This window comes from Eptesicus fuscus, chromosome 6 (assembly GCF_027574615.1).
Source record: "Eptesicus fuscus isolate TK198812 chromosome 6, DD_ASM_mEF_20220401, whole genome shotgun sequence".
NCBI classification, from domain to species: Eukaryota; Metazoa; Chordata; class Mammalia; order Chiroptera; family Vespertilionidae; genus Eptesicus; species Eptesicus fuscus.
In genome coordinates this window covers 78,332,706-78,353,037 of record NC_072478.1, presented here as the reverse complement: position 1 = coordinate 78,353,037, position 20,332 = coordinate 78,332,706, and the positions used below count along the sequence as shown (strand labels likewise).

Here is a 20,332-nt window from a genome sequence, read left to right as displayed (position 1 = left end):
TTCTTAACAACGTCAATATAAAAGTATCTGAATAGCCCTAGCTGGTGTGGCTCAGTGGATAGAGCATTGGCCTGCGGACTGAAGGGTCCTGGGTTTTATTCTGGTCAAGGGCACATGCCTGGGTTGCGGGCTCAATCCCCAGTAGGGGGCATGCAGGAGGCAGTCAATTGATGATTCTCATTCATTGATGTTTCTATCTCCCTCTATCCCTTCCTCTCTGAAATCAATAAAAATATATTTTTTAAATATATTTTTTAAATGTATATCATCTGCCATAAATGTATTCCTGAGTGACAATGAATAGGTGGACCCTATTAGATGTTGCTGAAAATATCAGCACAGGTATCATTTAACATTTCACCAAGACTTATCTAAGCATCAAAAAATTCTAGAATCACTGGAGAATGGAGTGCCAAAAAGAATTTAGGTTTTGGATTTGCTTAATCTGGTGATACAGAATGCCAGTTTCCAGGGAATTTGTTTCATTCCAAGTGGGCAAATACGCTCTCTACACTGATATGTCAGGCCTATACTTTGGTTTTTAAAGGTTATTTGTCCACTAATCTGATGAGCCCAAATCAGTAAACTTCAGAAGATGGAGTGCTCTATATTGCTAAAGGGCTAATAACAGTTCAAGCAAATGTCATCAAATGTCACAGATAAGACGTTTTAGAAAGAATGATTTATCCCATGGATTCTGCACTCCTGTATCCTATTACTCCACAGTCACTGCATCAACACAAATATAACAGAAAACTCCTCAAGGGTTGTAGAAGGAGAGCCAAGAAATAAATGAAGCCAGCTGAAGTAGTCATGTGGTCACATTTGTTTTAATTCTTAAACAAGTACAGCAAATAATTCGCGTTCCCAAAGAAATACAATCTTCCTTTTTTTTTTTTTCCTTCTTGAAATAAAAAGCCTTCTTCAAAAGCAGGAGCCCAGGGAAAGACAGTAGTTAGCTAAACCCCAACTTGGGGCAAAGCCCTAGGTTTGAGGACTTTGTACCTTTTGAAAACCAGCAAATCAAGCAGCATACACACACATTCCTATTGCTTTAGAACCGAAGCTCAAGCCCTTTTCCTCCATAAGCAAAACTGAGAACCAAACCCGGCCAGTGTGGCGCAGTTGGTTGAGAGTCATCCCATGCACTTAAGAGGTTGCTAGTTCTGTTTAGCGCATATGCCCAGGTTTCGGGCTTGATCTCCAGTAGGGGACATGCAGGAGGCAGCTGATCTATGTTTCTCTCTCATGATGTTCCTCTCTCTCCCTCTCCTGCCTCTCTCTCTAAAAATCAATAAACTTATTTTTAAAAAATAAAAAAACTGAGAACCAAGATGAGCATTCTGGTCTGAGAAATAGGGTCTCAGGCTTAGGGAAGCTGTGGAGGAGAAGGAAGGCTGTTTGGAGATACCCAGAAGGAGGAAAGAGGGAGGAAGCTGCCCAAGGTGAGAGGAGGAAAGAGGGAGGAAGCTGCCCAAGGTGAGCCTGCAAAGAACGGGCCAGCCCCATCAGGGGAAAAGGCTTCTGATACTTAAAAGAAAAACTAGGTTTATCTTAGAGAAAGAACAAGACTCCCCTGAAGATTTGTACAGCCCTGGCCGGTTTTTCTCAGTGGTTAGAGCATCAGTCTGTAAACCGAAGAGTCGTGGGTTTGATTCCCAGTCAAGGGCAAGTACCTCGGTAGCAAGTTCCAGAGCCCTGGTAGGGGCACTTGCGGAAGGCAACCAATCCATGTGTCTCTCTCACATCAATGTTACTCTCTCTCCCCCCTCCTCCCTCCCTTCCACTCTTTCTAGAAATCAATGGAGAAAAATATCCTCGAGTGAAGATTAAAAAGATTTGGACAGCCCGGCTGGCATGGCTCAGTGGTTGAGCATCAACCTTATGCACCAAGAAGTCGCTGGTTTGATTCCCGATCAGGGCACATGCCGGGATTGCGGGCTCAATCCCGTGTGTGTATTGGGGGCGCAGGAGGCAACCAATCAATGATTCTCTCTCATCACTGATGTTCCTATCTCTCTCTCCCTCTCCCTTCCTCTCTGAAACCAATAAAAATATATTAAAGAAAAAAAAAGATTTGTACAATGTTGATAATTTAAAGGTTCTCATTTTTAAAAAGCCTTCTTGGTCTTCTATTTTCCAAATTTTGATACTTGGGGGTACAAAATAATTTCACTTTCTTCTTAACTCTAACAAAGGCAAAGTGTAAGCACAATAATGAACTGCCAATGACATCTGACTCTGGGGAGACTATTAGGGGGGAGACTAGGACTGGTTAATCAGGAAAACGTGACCAGCTGCCCATCAGCTCTAAACAATCTTTATGATGCAGATCAGGGGTCCTCAAACTTTTTAAACAGGGGACCAGTTCACTGTCCCTCAGACCGTTGGAGGGCCGGACAATAGTTTAAAAAAAACTATGAACAAATTCCTATGCACACTGCACTATCTTATTTTGAAGTAAAAAAACAAAACGGCAAAAACACCCGCATGTGGCCCGCGGGCCGCAGTTTGAGGACACCTGATGTAGATCTAGGGTTAGCAAGTCATCCAATTTTTCAAGAGATGCAGATTTTTATGTGAAATCTTCCAACTTTAACATTAGCATCTAGTTCCAAAAAATTTTACCATTGTGTGGGACAAGTAAAGGTGCCCTGTTTGTCAATATTTTGCAACCACTGAACAAGATTCTCCCCTAAAATCCCTTCCATTTTTACATTCCAGAACTCCACATTCCCTTAAGAAATTAATATCTCTGAGAAGTCTCTAGCCTCCCCCATAAAAATTCAACAGATGCAGGCTCCCACTAAAGGCGTTAAGGCAAAGGACTCAATCACTCACTAACATCGAGAAACTTGAAATATACTGACTTAAAAACTGGAAACCCATTCAGTGTGTTTTCTAGTCTTTCAATTACCATTATGGAAGTAGACTGCCTTGTACGGCATCTTTAATCAAAGGCCCTGCCAAGAATGATACTGAATATTATTAAACTACAGAGCCAAGTTATGCTTTTGGCGACCCCAACCCTAAATGGATTCCAAAAAGTAGTAGAGTATTTAAAATCTAATGAGAATATGTTCTCTGGAAAGAACATGGCTTCTGGTACTAGCTTTGCCATTAACTTATTATCTGATCTTGGGCAATCACTTCACTTCTCCGGGTCCTCAGTTTTTTCATCTATAAAATGAAAGGGATTGAATTCCAAGCTCTAAGCCCTTCCAGCCCTGAAATTCTAGTATTCCTTTCATTTATATTATCTCTCCATAGCCTCTATATTGTTATATTGAGGGTAATTTTCCCCAGGTTTTGCCTGTGGTCTTCCTAGCTAGATGTTAAGTTTAAGGAGGATAACTATGCTTATGTTTCTTTATATCCCTTAAGTTGCTGGCAATAAGGTGTTTTATGCAGAACAGACACAGTATTGGTTTAACTGAATTTATGCAACCTGATTTTAAAATATTTACAAGCCTACCAAGACAAAGCTCCTGCCTTAATCTTAGTCATAGCTTCTGCTTTTCTATAATTAATGATATTGTTTAGAGTAGCTAAACAAGTAAGTCTCAAACTCTTGGCAGTTTCTAAGTTTTCCAATTAACTTACAGAGCACTCCTTCACAAGATCTATTACAAAACCTACTAAAGCTAGCCAACCTTAATGAATTACAACAACCTTAGGTTTTTATAGGAGAAATCATGCTTAGTGGAATTAAATAAAAAGTTAAACTGTATTCAGTCGTAATTACCTTATAAACAGCAATCCCGGCTATAAAGCAAAAAGTTCACTATAAATTCAGAAAGCGGCAGAGATGCAGGAGTTTGACCAGCAATCTTTATGATAGAGAAATGAAGAAGCAAGCAGAAAATAAAAGCACAGCTCCATCAGAACTAGGGAAGCTGATTGTTGGCAAACTGCCTCAAAAAGAGCTACATATCTACTTCAAAGACTTTAAATGTTCATTTACATTTAAAATGTAAAATCTCAGAGGAAACAAGATGGCAGATAGGTAAACACCTGAACTTGCTGCCTCGCACAATCACTTCAAAACTACAACTTAAAAGACAAAATGGACATCATCCAGAACCACAGAAAAGCTGGCAGAGTGGAATTTATACAACTAGAAGGAAAGAGAAAAGCACACTGAGACTGGCAGGAGGTGAGGAGGTGCGGAAGTGAAGTGCGGAGGTACAGAGGCACGTGCAGAAAGGGGCTGGCAACTGAGTACGCTGTTGTCTTTTTCAATCAGGAGGGAGATACAAGCTGCCGACTGCTCTGAACTCCAGTTCTGGGCGAGACTCTGGGGACCCAGACTCATAGGGGAAAAAACTGGACTGTCTGGCATTGGGCCGGAACACAAGGGCGGCTTTCTCTCAAAGGTGCTTGCAGTGATCATTGTTCCTGCACAGTGCCGCAGGACACAGAGACCTGGGGACCTTTTCGGGGCAGGGCTGACGGTCAGCCATTGCTGTTTGCTCCACCCTGATGATTCCCTGAGACCCCGCCCCACCCAATTTACAACCCCACCCAAGCTGTGTGCAGAGGCTTTTGCATAGGAATGGCCTGGCCTTTTGCAATCTAATACCTAACATACTGCAGCTGGGTCAGAGAGCCCCAGAGTCTCCAAAAGAAGGCCCAAAGCTGGACAGCAGCTTGCATTGCTTCAAAGCTGGGCCTCATCTGGGCAGCTCCAAACCCCAAACAAAGAGGAGGAATCTGCAGATCTCTCTGTAGCTCCTGCTGGGTGGCCTCAGGCAGTGGCTGACTTTGCATCTCCTTGGAAATCCAAGAGCCAGTGTACCCAGGGGTCAGAGTAGGACCATCCAGATTACAACTCTTCACATCCATAAGAGACACACTCAGGGGGCAGACTCAGTGAGCACCAAAGCCCCACTGAAGCAAGTCTTGCCCCATAAGGGTGTCTCCAGCACTGAAGTTCTCCCATCATAGACACAACTGATCCTCACAGCCAATTGACCTGGAGGTCAATTCCTTCCCGTGATACCAACAGCAATCAAAGCTTAACTACAACAAGACTGTGCACACAGCCCACAAAGGGGTGCACCAAGAGTGTCCACCTCAGGTAATTAGGGAAGCTGAGCCACTGGGCCCTATAGGACACCTAGCACACAAAGCCACTCTATCAACTCAGGGAAGCAGCCAAATGCGGAGACAAAGAAACAGGTCACAAATGAAAGAAATGGATGAAAGCAAAATACTGGATATAGAGTTCAAAACTACTACTCAAGAATCTTCTAGAAACTTCTGAGAAATTTAGTGATATGCACAAGGATATGAAAAAGGACCAACTAGAAATTAAGCATACACTGACTGAAATAAAGAATAATATACAGAGATCCAATGGCTGACTAGAGGATCCCAAGAATCAAGTCAAGGATTTGAAATACAAAGAAGCAAAAAACACCCAACCGGAAAAGCACAAAGAAAAAATAATCCAAAAATATGAAGATAGTGTAAGGAGCCGCTGGGACAACTTTAAGCATACCAACATCCAAATTATGGGGGTGCCAGAAGAAGAGAGAGAGCAAGATATTGAAAACCTATTTGAAGAAATAATGACAGAAAACTTCTCCTACCTGGTGAAAGAAATAGACTTACAAGTCCAGGAAGCACAGAGAACCCCAAACAAAAGGAATCCAAAGAGGACCACACCAAGACACATCATAATTAAAATGCCAAGGGCAAAAGTTAAAGAGAGAATATTAAAAGCAGCAAGAGAAAAACAGTTAGTTACCTACAAGGGAGTACCCATTCGATTGTCAGCTGATTTCTCAACAGAAACTATGCAGGCCAGAAGGGAGTGGCAAGAAATAGTCAAAGTGATGAATAGCAAGAACCTACAACCAAGATTACGCTACCCAGCAAAGCTATCACTTAGAATTGAAGGTCAGATAAAGAGCTTCACAGATAAGAAAAAGCTAAAGGAGTTCATCACCACCAAACCACTATTATATGAAATGCTAAAGGGTATTCTTTAAGAGGAAAAAGAAAAAGGTAAAGATAAAAATTATGAACAAAGTGACAACAAATACATATCTACCAACAAGTGAATCTAAAATTCAACTGAATTAAAAATCTGATGAACAGAATAAATTGGTGAATATAATAGAATCAGGGACATAGAAAGGGAGTGGACTGACAATTCTCAGGGGGAAGGAGGTGTGGGGGTTACGGGAAGAGACTGGACAAAAATCATACACTTATGGATGAGGACAGTGGGGGGGCGTAAGGGCAGAGGGGGGGTGGGAACGGGGTGGAGGGGAGCTATGGGGGGGGAGAACAACTGTAATAATCTGAATAAAGATTTATTTTAAAAATACAAAAATAAAAAATATAAAATCTCAGACAACTCTTGTAGCAATATTTTTGCCAATATATCCCCTCAGGCCAGGGAATCAAAAGGAAAAAATAAATAAATGGGACTACATCAAACTAAAAAGCTTCTGCACAGCAAAAGAACCATCAACAAAATGAAAAGGGAATCCACTGAATGGAACAACATATTAATGAAATCTGAAAAGGGGTAAATTTCCAGCATGTATAAAGAACTTGTACAACTCAACACCAGGAGACAAACAATCCAATTTAAAAATGGGCAAAGGACCTGAATACACAAATGGCAACAGACATACGAAAAAATGCTTTACATCACTAATCATCAGAGAGATGCAAATTAAAACCATGAGATATTACCTCACATATGCCAGCATGGCTACCATCAATAAATCAACAAACAACATGTGCTAGCGAGGATGTAGAGAATGTGCACTGTGAGTGAGAATGAAGACTGGTGTAGCTGCTATGGAAAAAGAGTAGGGAGTTTTCTCAAAAAATTAAATATGGAACTGCTTTATGACCCATTGGTCCCATTTCTGAGAATATATCTAAAGAAATCCGAAACACTAATTCAAGAGAATATATGTACCACTAAGTTCATTGCAGCGTTGTTTACAATAGCCAAGATCTGGAAACAGCTCAAATGTCCATCAGTAAATGAGTGGATAAAAAAAATATGGTACATTTAGATAATGGAATACTATGTGGCCATAAAAAAGAAGGAAATCCTACTCTTTACAATAACATGGATGGACCTGGAATTATTATGCTAAGTGAAATATGCCAGTCAGAAAATATATATAAATGCTATATGATCTCACTTACATGTGGACTCTTAACAAAATAAACTGACACACAAAATACAGAGACATGGATACATGGAATAGACTGATAGCTGTCAGAGGGGAGGGGGGCTTTAGGGGGCTGGATGAAAGAAGGTGAAGGAATTAACCAAAAACATACATACATAACACAGACCACAGTATGGGACTAGCCAGAGGGAAAGATGGGGGTCGGGGATGGACAAAAGGAAGAAAATGGAGATGGAAAGAGACTGTTTGGGGCAATGGGCACACAATACAGTGTATAGATGATGTTTCATTGAGTTGTATACTTAAAATCTGTTTGATTTTGCAATCCAGTGTCACCCCAATAAATTCAGTTAAAACAATAAAGACAAATTGTTTTAAAAAAATAACAACACATAATCAGAGTAGTAAAATGTTTCCCATTTACTGCAGAGTGACTGAATTAAATAAGCCATCATTTGTTATGTGGCCAACCCATCATATATAAACACGTTTTATATTAGGCACTTATATGGCACACAGAAGTTGTCACTCTCCTTCCAGTTATACATATCTATAAAAAAAAAAAAAAGACACTTGGCTAGATTTTTATTATTTTTAAAGATTATGATAATTATTTTTAAATGTACTTATTTTTAATCATAATAAAACATTTAATCATTCTCATTTTGTTATTTTCTTGAGGCAATGGGGACACAATAATTACCAAAAACACTAAGCGAAAGGCAAAATATAATCTTTTAAAAACTGTCAACCATTTAGCCACTCAATCAACAAATATTTGAGTGCCTTCTCCATATAGGCACTATTCCAGATAGCACAGAACAAGGCTAAAAACATAAATAAGACAAGTATAAATAAGACAGGTATCCGTGCTAAGGAAAAAAATTTTAAGCAGGGTAATGATAATGAAATTATGTAGGGTCCTTCAAGGGCCTTTCTGTCTCGATAACATTTGAAAGTCAAGGAAGAGGCAGTCAAGTGAGTATCTAGAGCAGGGGTCCTCAAACTTTTTAAACAGGGGGCCAGTTCACTGTCCCTCAGACCGTTGGAGGGCTGGACTATAGTTTAAAAAAAAACTATGAACAAATTCCTATGCACACTGCACATATCTTATTTTGAAGTAAAAAAACAAAACGGCAAAAACACCCGCATGTGGCCCATGGGCCGTAGTTTGAGGACGCCTGATCTAGAGGCAAGAGCATTGCAGGCAGAAGTAACAAACAAGGCAGCATCTCCTAGGACTTAGGGGGGAAAAAACAACAATGTGGCTGGAGCATAGAACAAGAAGAGGTGAGATCAAGCGGGGGAGGGGCCCTCCAGAGTTACTGAAGTGACTATTTGCATTAAGAACTGGATATCTATGTTATTTACTTAGCTTTCATCCCATATGATTTAGATAACTAACAATGGAAGTGTTTAACAGAAAGCTACAGTAAACCCTCCTAACAGACAACTGATTATGGATACACAGGAGGTCTCTGTTTCCATAAGAAACTGGATGCTTCTGTTCTGAAAAGAAAAAGAAAAGATGAAACCAGCATCTGGACTGGAGGCACAAAAGAAAAAGAGACAAAAGGAAAGAGAGGTTGTGTTGTAGAACAATGGGACTACAAGGCAAAGAAACTAACATAGCTGAGGAAAAGCCCACAGGAAGAAGAGGAAGGACTATCTTGGAGAGCCAGGAGAAAAGATGCCTGCACTTGACTAGAATCTAGGAAGTTAACCAGACTGAGAAAACAAAGAATTGTATTGTAGAATATATACCTTTGATAACCTATTTTGTCATTCATTACTTCATAAATAACTGACCAATTATCCAATTATCATGTCCCAGGATCCTGCTAGGTATTAGGGACACAAAGACTAATTAGAACCCCCTACCAGATCATCACAGCAATTAATGATTAAGTACAAAAGTAACCAGGTGCTTTTACAATGGAGAAATCTGGCAGATGCCACTTAAACAGTGTTTAAACTTAGCATCACCACCAGTGGTACAACCTGACAACAACTGCAATGCCCTGAGAAAGAGTCATCTTCACATAGGTAGTATTCCTGCCAAACGTGGAAATTAGACCAATTCAAAGGCAGGACATCTATATAAAACTAGCCTAAACTCTCCAAAAGTGTCAGTGTATTGGGGAGGCGGGGACTTTTTTAAAGGCTAAAAGTCAAAACTAAAGAAACAGGACATCTAAATGCAGTATGTGATCTTTTACTGATTCCTGGATTAAAAAAAAAAAAACTATAAAGGGCATCACTGGGACAACTGGTGGAATTTATATGAATATGGACTGTGCATGAGAGCAATACTTCTGGAAATCTTGTTAAAAGGCATATTCTGATTCAGTAGGTCTATGGTAGGAAAAGTCTACATTTCTCACAAGTGCCCAGGGAAAGCTGACATTGGTTCTTAGGCCACTCTTTAAAAGGAACTAAATAATGTTATTCCTAGGCATTACATACTGAAGAACTTAAAAGGTGAAGTACCCTGATATCTACAGTCAAATGTCTCAGAAAAAATGTTTATATAGAGGAATTGTGCAAATTTGAAAATGTTAATAACTGGTTAATCTAGATGAATTGATAAATTAAGTGTTCACTGCATTATTCTTTCAACTTTTCTGTACATTTAAAGATTTTTTTCTTTAAGTTGGGGAAAAATACTCACAGTCTAGACAGGAAAATAGTTACAACACAACAGAAAGTATGAAGTTATAAATTGCTCCATTAGTGCACAAGAGGAGTGCGCGCGCAGGAGAGAATTCCCAACTGGCCAGCAAGTCCTCACTCAGGATTCAATGTATGGATGGAGTTAGGGGGCAGCTGTTTCAGGTTCTGCAAAGGGGCAATAACACTAGAGAACTTTGACACCTTCCAAGAAACACAAATGTGAGTGAAAAAAAGAAGATGAAGAGATGGCAGAAGATAAGGCTGAAAGATAAGCAAAGAAGTTAAGAGATTTGAATTTCATCTTTCTTAATTTAAAAATACTTTGGTCCATTCTATTCTTACTTATTAGTATTCTAACTGTTTATACTAGTTACCTAAGGAATCCTGAACATCCCCACTACCACCACTCAAAAATGGAACAAACCCCACCTCTTACAGTTACCATAGTGAAGTCTTCAGCCAGCAAGTGCGTTCCAAACCACTGTGGCATTTCCCCAATCTAAAGTTCACACACACAACTGCAGAGTTGAGTTCCTCAAAACTCCAAAGGCCCCAAACCAAGCATCCTCTTTCCAATCTATTCCCCTTGTGGCCTTCCCCATCTTCACTGACCAAAGCTCCACCAAATCAGGTCCCTTAGAAACAGACTCTAGAACCCCCTTTCCTCCTCTTCCCTCCCCCCCCTCTGCACCTCAGTAAATATCTCACTCTAACCCTTCCCGTTCTCAGGGCTCTGGCCTAGATCCTGGTTTAGACTACCTAGGAGTCTTCTCCTAACAGCCCTAGTAATCTGCTTCCACAGACAAGATGAAGCCAAAACTCCTGCGAACAAACATGATCCGCACTAGCATATCAGCCTCATCACCTGCCTCCACTCCATGAAACTCTTCTCCAGTGCATGTGCATGTCTCCAGAGCTCTGTATAAGCAAGTCCTTTCCTCTGCTCAAAGCACCCTTCCAGACTTTTCCACCTTCCTTCAAGACTTACACAAATGTCCTCTGCTTCTGCTCACTCTTTTCTGGGTTCCCCCCCAGTACTTTACAAGCATCTCCTGTCTATTACAGCACTTGCCACAGAGCACTATATTAGTGTGTCTATCTCCCAAGAAACTGAAAGCTCTTTAAGCATAGGGACCATGGCTTTTGTAAGCATGGTAACTTTCATCTAATAACATTTTATACATTATTAATTAAATTGGCTCAACTGTTTTAGGTTTCATCTAGCATGAAGAAAGAAATAAGAAATGTCTCTTATTATAGATTAGTAAAAATGGGTATACCCATCAGTGATATTACTAAGACTAATCCCATTCATTTGTAAATTCCTTGAGGCTATTAACAATGGGTGACTCCCACATTAACATCTCCCCCAACACCTGCTTTGAAATGCAGACTTACAATCTATATATATAAAAGGCTAATATGTTAAGTGACCCTCCGCCCATCCAACCAGTCGCTATGGCGCACACTGACCACCAGAGGGTAGACGCTCAACGCAGGAGCTGCTGAGCTGCAGTGACTTGGCAGCGGCAGTTCTCGGGCTTCTTGGGTGATGCACCCTGAAACCAGAGAGGAGGGAGCCCAATTTCTCGCGGGGCCACACGATTCCACCTTCAGCCGTGGGTTATGTTGTTGCTGGGGCACTGTGAGCCCCGAATCTGGTTTACTGCACACTTGCGTCTGCGTTCCACACCCTGAACAACAGCAACTTTGCAGAGTGCCCTCTCCCACTCTGGGACCCCCTGGGGGGATGTCGGAGAACTGGTTTCGGGCTAACCCCACAGGCCAGGCCAAGGGACCCCACCTGCCAGAGGGACCCCGCTCACTCCACAGACACTGGGGAGGGACCACGGGAGGTTGGCTCCAGGGTGTGTCCAGCCCATCTCACCCAGTCCCACCCCACCGGCCACCTTCTAATTAATTTCCTTTCAATGTGCACAAATCCATGCACCGGGACAATAGCAAAGGTATAATATTTAATTGAACCCTTCCCATGACAGTTGAGATATAGCAAACTAAATACTGCCTTAGACCCTGACTCAATAAAGATACCAAAAAAAAAAATCATATCTTTCACTGGTCTTAATGACCCTAAAGAAGCTTAAATTTTTCTCAAGGGTTGCCATCCTTCACTTCTTTGGATTTCCCCCCTCCTCCCAAGCTATCAAGCTCACATTTTACTTAGCACTTCTCTGCAAAATGACAGGTTTCTAAAGATACACTTCAAAGTCAGTCCAGAGCCTTTCTGAGAACACGATGACCCCAGATCCAAGGAAGCAAGAAAATAACAGCTGATTGTAAGAAACCTTTGCCAATTTAGAGATTCCCCAGGAATAGAATACCTCCATGAATACTACCTTGTCAGTAATAACTTACCCTTTCAGCTTCTGCCTTATTCACTGCACTATCATTTTTCACAAACCATGATTAAGAGTCTGGATTAACACTGAAATATTTAACATTATGAAATATTCAATATACCATAAAAGAATAGTAACAATGCATCTTTGCTTGAAAAGACAGCAAGTTTCGAAGCTGCACAAGGCTAATGGACTACTAACAAAAATTCCTATCCTTCATGTCACTAGAAATGGTCCACAAATATATGCACTTTCTGAGTTATGATAGCACTTTCACTTTCAAGAACAGTCTGCAGTCTAACCTGGTTAATAAACCAGTTCAGGATTATGTAACTTGATAATTAACCAGGCTTCAAATTCGCACCTTCAACTCATAATGTCAAATACTAGCAAAATAAAATAAGCCATAGCAATAAAACATTTTCAAAATGTAATTGATGATCTATTTCTGTATAACAATATTTAATAATTAAAAATCTCAGAACAAGAAAATGAGGGAAATCCACAACTGAATATAATGAAATGAATAATCAAAACAATCCAGAAAAAAACTGGCCTTAAAATGATCAACTACAGAATAATAGTAGTTATTTAACACTTAGATTAAATTATTCATTACAAAATAATTTTTTCATATATGTTTTCATTGATTTTTAGGTAGAGAGAGATAGAAACATCAATCGACTGCCTCCTGCATGTTCCTTCCTGGGGACTGAGCCTGAAACCCGGGCATGTGCCCTGACCAGGAATCGAACCAGTGATCTCTTGGTTCATGGGTCGACACTCAACTACTAAGCCACACCAGCCAGGCTCATTACAAATTTTTAATGCAAATGATAAGTTCTTTTCTCTGTAAAGCCCTCAAAGTCTTAAAAAAAATTCTCACAGAGGAAAATTATAACTTCTATAATTCCCTCTCTTCTTTTACTATAATGGGAACATGGACCAGATAACAAGACATTTTAAAAATCAAATCACACTACCCATATAATAAATGTTCCATATGATCAAGTCTTTGTTACAAATATTTAGAATAACACTTGAAGAGTCCTTTCAAACTGTATTTACATTATGTGCATTACTCCAAATTTGCAACCAGTGAAAAAGCACAAATTAATCCCAATCAAAAAGTAGGGTTGACAAATGAGTCCATCAGAAAATAAAAAGAAATGCATGTTAATTTCAAGCTCCATTAGAAATGGGGTTGGGGCATGCTTGAACAAGAAGAAATGTTTGATAGTTATAAAAAAAAAAAAACTAAAGAAGAAAATAATGAACATTTAGAGGCTCCAACAGAGAAAGGGCAATGTTGGAAGTTTTATGTGAAGTGTGGTTATTTCTGCACACTTTGAACTTGCAATAATGGATAAATTTAGTATAGTGCTCTTGCAAGTGAGCAAACAGAGTGACATAGGGCAAGTCAAGCCAGACTGTCCACTTCCCCAAAATATTCAGCCCACTCAACCCGTGGCCACAACATGGAGGTGCTGAGCAGACTACCAAGCTATACAAGCAACACCTTCCAGGTCCGCAAGCAAGCACACCAGCACTTGGCAAATTTTCGGAACTAATGCTCTGAGATTCTCCCAGATGCCTGATATATTTAACTTCTTAAGAGAAAACAGAAGGTACTAATAAAACTTAAAGCCTCCAACATGTATAATATAACTAAAATTCCTCTAAGTTTAAGGGTATGGCTTCACAATCATTCGTAAGGAAAATATGATTTGGACTGGGAAAGCAAAAAGGATAAACGATTCCACATCTTTCACTGTTGTTTATTCTATACTAGAGGCCCAGTGCATGAAATTCGTGCACAGGTAGGGTCCCTAGTGGCTGCTGGCTGCCAGCCGGGACCTCCCTTCCCCCACCCCCACACCCAAGCTGCCTGCTGCCGCCAGCCAGGGCCTCCCTTCCCGCCGGTTGGCAAGCTGGCCCCAGCCCCTGGTTGAACTCCTGGTCAAGGGGACAATGTGCATATTAGGCTTTTATTATATAGGATACAGAAACTAGCAAAAAATATACATTGTGAATGAATTTAATTTTTAACTGTTTATTTTTTTCAGTTTTTACATACAGTAAAATTCACTCTGATATACTATTCTGAGTTTTGACAAACTCACAGTTGTGCAAACACCTCCACAATCAAAATATAGAAAAGTTAAAGGGCTTTATTTTAACAGCTTGTACGTACACTAAATCATAGAATTTAAGTGCACAAAATATTATTAGCTTCAAATGCTAATTTGGTGCATCAACTTTCTGCAAAGCTACAGTAATTCGAACACTGTGGTACTGGCATAGAGAAAAAAAAACAAACCAACACAATAGAATGGAGCCCAGAAACAAGCATCCACATCTACTGTATAGTCAAATGATATTTTACAAGGGTATCGAGGTTATTCAATGAGGAAAGGACAGACTTTTCAACAATGATGCTGAGAAAACTGTAAATCCAATTGGAAAAGGATAAAATTGGACCATTAGCTAATACCATATGTAAATATTCACTCAAAATGGATCAAAGACCTAAATGTAGGAGCTAAAACAATAAAACTTTTAGAAGAAAACAGGGCAAAAGATTCATGACACTGGATTTGTCAATGATTTCTTAGATATGACACCAAAGAAAATAATAGATATATTGGACTTCAAAATGAAAATGTTTGAGTATCAAAGGACATGAACAAAATGAAAAGGCAACCCAGTTAGTTAATGGAAGAAAATATTTACAAATCATATATGTGATAAAGGATTATGTTGTTTTTTATTGATTGTAGAGATAGGAAGGGAGAGGGAGAGAGAGACAGAAACATCAATGATGAGAATCATTGATTGGCTGCCTCCTGAATGCCCCCTACTAGGGATTGAGCCTGCAAACCAGGCATGTGCCCTAACCGGGAATCAAACCATGACCCCCTGGTGTATGGGTTGACGATCAACCACTGAGCCACACTGGTGGTGCTGTGATAAAGGATTAACATCTAGAATAGAGAACTCCTAAAATTTAAACAATCAAAATACCAAAAACCTGCCCTAGCTGGTTTGGCTCAGTGGATAGAGCATCAGCCTCCAGACTGAAGGGTCCCAGGTTCGATTCCGGTGAAGGGCACATTCCTGGGTGGCGAGCTTGATCCCCAGTGGGGGGTGTGCAGGAGGCAGCCGATCAGTGATTCTCTCATCATTGACGTTCTATCTCTCTCTCCCTCTCCCTTCCTTTCTGAAATCATTAAAAATATATTTTTTTTTAAAATACCAAACAACCTGATTATGTGCAAAAGACTTGAATAGACATTTCTCCAGAAATACACGAATGGTCAAAAACACATGAAAAGATACTCAGCACCACTAATCATTAGAAAAATGCAATTCAAAACCACAATGAGCTATCATTTCACACTCATTAGGATGGCTACTACAAAAAGAAAATACATGTTGGTAAGGATGTGAAGAAATTGGAATTCTTGTGCACTGCTGGTAGGAATGTAAAATGGTATAGCTATTGTAAAACAGTATAGTGGTTCCTTAAAAAAAAAAAAAACAGAAATAAATTTACTATATAATCGAACAATTCCACTTCTGGGTATATATCCAAATTAATTGAAAGCAGGGTTTCAAAGAGATATTTGTACACCTGTGTTCCAACAGCATTATTAACAGTAGCTAAAATTTTGCAATCTAAGTGTGCATCAACAAATGAATGGATAAACAAAATGTGTTGTATGTATACAATAAAGTTTATTCAGCCTGAAAAAGGAAGGGAATTCTGGTACATGCTTCAACATGCATGAACCTTGAAGACATTATGCCAAGTGATATAAGCCCAACACAAAAGGAATTTATTGTATGTTTCCACTTTTCTGAAGTACCTAGAATAGGCAAATTCATAGAGAAAGAATGAACAGAGTATACCAGGGACTGGGGAAAGGGGAGGATGAGGAGTTATTGTTTAATGCAGCAGTCGCCAACCTTTCGGACCTCACAGACCACCCACCGGTTGGCGACCACTGGTTTAATGGGTACAGAGTTCCTATTTAGAATGATGAAGAAGTTCTGAAAATGAATAGTGATGATGGTTGCACAACACTGTAAATTTACTTAATGCCACTGAACTGAACACTTGAAAATGGTTAAAATGGTAAATTTTGTTATGTATATTTAACCACAATAAAAACTTTTCTAAAGTGTAGCAAGTCTTCCCACCTCCCCCTACCTGGGAATTCCACTTCTAAGAAGTTTCCTAAAGAAATAATAAAGCCCTAACCGGTTTGGCTCAGTGGATAGAGCGTTGGCCTGTGGACTGAAAGGTCCCAGGTTCGATTCTGGTCAGGTGCATATACCTTGGTTGCAGGCACATCCCCAATAGGAGGTGTGCAGGAGGCAGCTGATCGATGTTTCTCTCTCATCGATGTTTCTAACTCTCTATCCCTCTCCCTTACTCTCTGTAAAAAATCAATAAAAATATTTTTTTTAAAAAAAAAAGAAATAATCAAGCATGGGCAAAATATTTACCTACAAATTAAAGCAGCTCTGGAAGCAAACTAAATGTCTAACTTAATCAAAGAAGCTACATAATAAAATAGGAGGGGATCATTAATATGTTGTTACTTTTTCCTATGGGAGTCACCGGGTTGAGTGTGTCCTTCTCCTCTCATGCCATGGCATGTGCTCATACACTAATATCAGTGTACTCTAAAAAGGTGGAATCATCAGGCAAAAATGTCACTTTGCCTGCTGCATTCGAGGCTCCTATTCGATCAGATATTGTGAACTTTGCTCACACCAACTTGCACAAAAGCAATAGATGGCCCTAAGCTGTCAGTGAATTGGCAGATCATGAAAACATGCTGAGTCTTGGGGTACTGTGGCTCAAATCCCCATAGTAGGAGGTGGTCAAACTCATCATTCTGGCCAGGGTGCTTTTGGAAATGTGTGTTATGGAGGCTGCATGTTTGCACCAACCAAAACCTGGCAGCATTGGCACTGCAGAATGAACACAACACAGAAGTGATATGCCATCTGCTCTGCCCTGGCTGCCTCAGCCTTCCCAGCACGAGTCATTTCTAAAGATCATCATATTGAGGAAGTTCCTGAACTTCCTTTGGAAGATATAAAGTTGAAGGCTACAAGAAAACCAAGGAGGCTGATTTGCTTCTTAAGAAACTTAAGACCTGGACTGATATCAAAAAGGTCTATTCCTCTCAGTGAATGAAGCTAATGAGAGCTAATAAGGCAAAATGAGAAACAGTCATCATATCCAGCACAGGGGACCGTGGATCATCTATGAGAACAATGGTATCAAAGCCTTCAGAAGAATCATCCCTGGAATTATTCTGCTTCATGTAAGCAAACTGAACATTTTGAAACTTGCTCCTGATGGGGATGTGGGCCATTTATGCATTTGGATTGAAAGTGCTTTCCACAAATTAAGATGATCTGTATGGCACCTGGCATAAAGCTGCCTCCCTCAATAGTAACTACAACCTTCCCATTCACAAGAAGCTCAATACATATTTTAGCAGAATCTTGAAATGCCCAGAGATCGAAAGCACCACACAAGAAGATTCATAGCAGAGTCCTGAAAAAGAATCCACTGGAAAACCTGAAAATCATGTCGACGCTAAACCCATATACAAAGACCAAGCACCAGAGCACCATTTTTCATCAGGCCTAGAACCACAAGCTCCAGATGGATAAAGCAGCAGCAGCAGCAGCTGCAGTGCTAGAAGTCAAATTAGATGAGAAGGAGGTTCCAAGCAAGACGCCTGTGGTAGGGAAGAAAGGAAAGAAGGCTGTTGGCATCATGAAGCAGAAGTTTTTGGTGGGAAAAAAAGCTACAGCTATCAAGAAACCAGCAGCTGAAAACCCCACAGAAAAGAAGCCCACTACAGAAGAAAAGATGCTTGTGGCATAAACTTAAATTTGTTTATTCCATAAAAGTCAAATCACTTTGCACAGCTGATCTATATATATAAAAGGCTAAGTGTCCATCCAGTAGCTATGATGCACACTGACTACCAGAGGGCAGACGCTCAACACAGGAACTGCAATGACCGCACTGGCCATTTACAAAGAAATGGCACCACAAATAGCTGACAAAGCAACACTCAGCTTCCCCCAAGTGGGACACAGGGCCTGCCACCACCCCGGAGCGACAGCCCACAAAATCGTAGCCAACGCTGCTGAGACCCCCATGGCACAAAATGCGGCCCACAGCCCAGCCCAGCAATGGTGGCTGTGGGCGCCGAGTAATAATATCACATAGCAATGCCCAGCTCCCCCTCCCTAGCAACTAGCCTACTTGGACTTTTTTCAGCCCAGGAACCCGACTTGTTTATAGCCAGGTGCAAACATTTTACAGTTTAACCAAATGTTTGTGAAGCATTTTCCCATGCCTCATCTCATTTGATCCTCACAGAAGTCCTGGAGTAGGTAGATAGGAGACTCGGTAGAATCCGATTTTCTTTTCATTAGCAAGATGCGAATAGTGATATTAAAATATTTCTTCTCAGAAACCAAGATGGCGGCATAGGTTAAACACCTAACCTACAGCCTGGCACAACAATTTCAAAAATACAACTAAAAGTCAAAACGGACATCATCCAGAACCACAGAAAAGCTGGCTGACTGAAATGCCCACAACTAGAAGGAAAGAGAAAACCACAAGGAAAATCAGAGGAGCCGTAAAAGCCTGAGGTATGGAGACACGGGCGGAGACACGAGCACGTGAGCGTGCGGGGAGGCCGGAGAGGAAGGGGCGGCTGACGGCCTGGCCGGCGTTCTCTAGCGGGAAGGAGATAAAAGCTCCAGATTGCGCTGAACCCCAGCTCCGACTACACTGAACCCCAGTTCCGGGCGAAACCCTGGGAAGCCAGGCTCATGCTGGGGGAATCTGGGCTGTGGAGCGGAAACACAGAGGAGCAGCGAAAGGCAGAGCTCCGGAGGCGCGCACAGGAATGCACGCAGAGGATGGTCTGTTGCCTGTGCCGCTGAATTGCCCTGGCGGGGAGGAGACAGGGGCTCCGGACTGTGCTGAACCCCAGTCCCGGGCAAGACCCTGGAAAGCCAGGCTCATACTGGGGGAATCTGGGCTGTAAGGCGGAAATACAGAGAAGCGGCGAAAGGCAGAGCACCGGAGGCGCGCACGGGAATGCACGCAGAGGATGGTCTGTTGACTGTGCCGCTGAAATGCCCTGGTGGGAAGGAGACAAAAGCGCCAGACTGCAGTGAGCCCCAGTTTCGACTACACTGAAACCCAGTTCTGGGCGAGAATCTGGGAATCCAGATTCATTGGGGGAGAGACTAGACTGTTTGGCAACGGGCGAAACTCCAGGGCGCTTTTCTCTCAGAGGTGTTTGCAGGGAGTACAGAGGGACACTGAGACACAGGAACCTCATAGGGCGGGGCTGACGGGAAGCCAAGGCTGTAGGCTCCACCCTGAAACTCTGCCCCATCCAAGCTAAGCACAGAGGCTTTTACAATTTTGCAAGTCTAGTTGAATAAGGCTGTCTCCCGGCATAGACACAGCTGATCCTCACAGCCAATTGGACTGGAGGTCAAATCCTCCCAGTGTACCAACAGCAATCAAGGCTTAACAAGACCAAGACTTTGCACTCAGCCCACAAAGGGGGGTATCAAGAGCGACCACCTAGGGAGATTGGGGAAGCTGAGCCATAGGGAGGCAGCCAAAAGGTGAAGACACCGAAGCAGGTCACGAATAGAAGGGATGAAAGAAAGTAAACTAATGAATGACACAGTGTTCAGAACCACATTTATAAGGTTACTTAAGAATCTTCTGGAGGACCAAGATGGCGCCATAGGGCAGACGCCTGATTGTTGCCTACCACAACAATTTTGAAACTACAACTGGAAAACAGAGCAGACACCATCCAGAACAATGGCCCGAGGAATTGCAGAGAAGGAATTGACCGATGAGAGTTGGGATCGGGAAGACGAGGCCCCGCTGGGTCCCGGATCCAGGTGCGCTCACCCGGCGACTGGTCGCCGCTGCAGACCTGAGTGCCGCCGCAGCAACTTCGGACCAGCCCACCGCCGCGCACCAGGCGCACCAGAGCTTCGCCGAGCCCGCCGCCCAGCGAGTTCCGCGGCAGCCGCCCCGGAGCTTTGAGAAAA

At 41.6% G+C, this 20,332-nt stretch overlaps 1 protein-coding gene and 1 pseudogene across 2 annotated transcripts in view; one reads left to right on the top strand and one right to left on the bottom strand.

The window, feature by feature from the left end:
- The window catches only part of CTNNA1 (catenin alpha 1), a 202,031-nt gene that overhangs the window by 161,791 nt on the left and 19,908 nt on the right, over window positions 1–20,332 (bottom strand). The gene's annotated exons all lie outside the window — the stretch shown is intronic.
- Window positions 16,858–18,113, top strand: LOC103289905 (60S ribosomal protein L4-like; annotated as a pseudogene).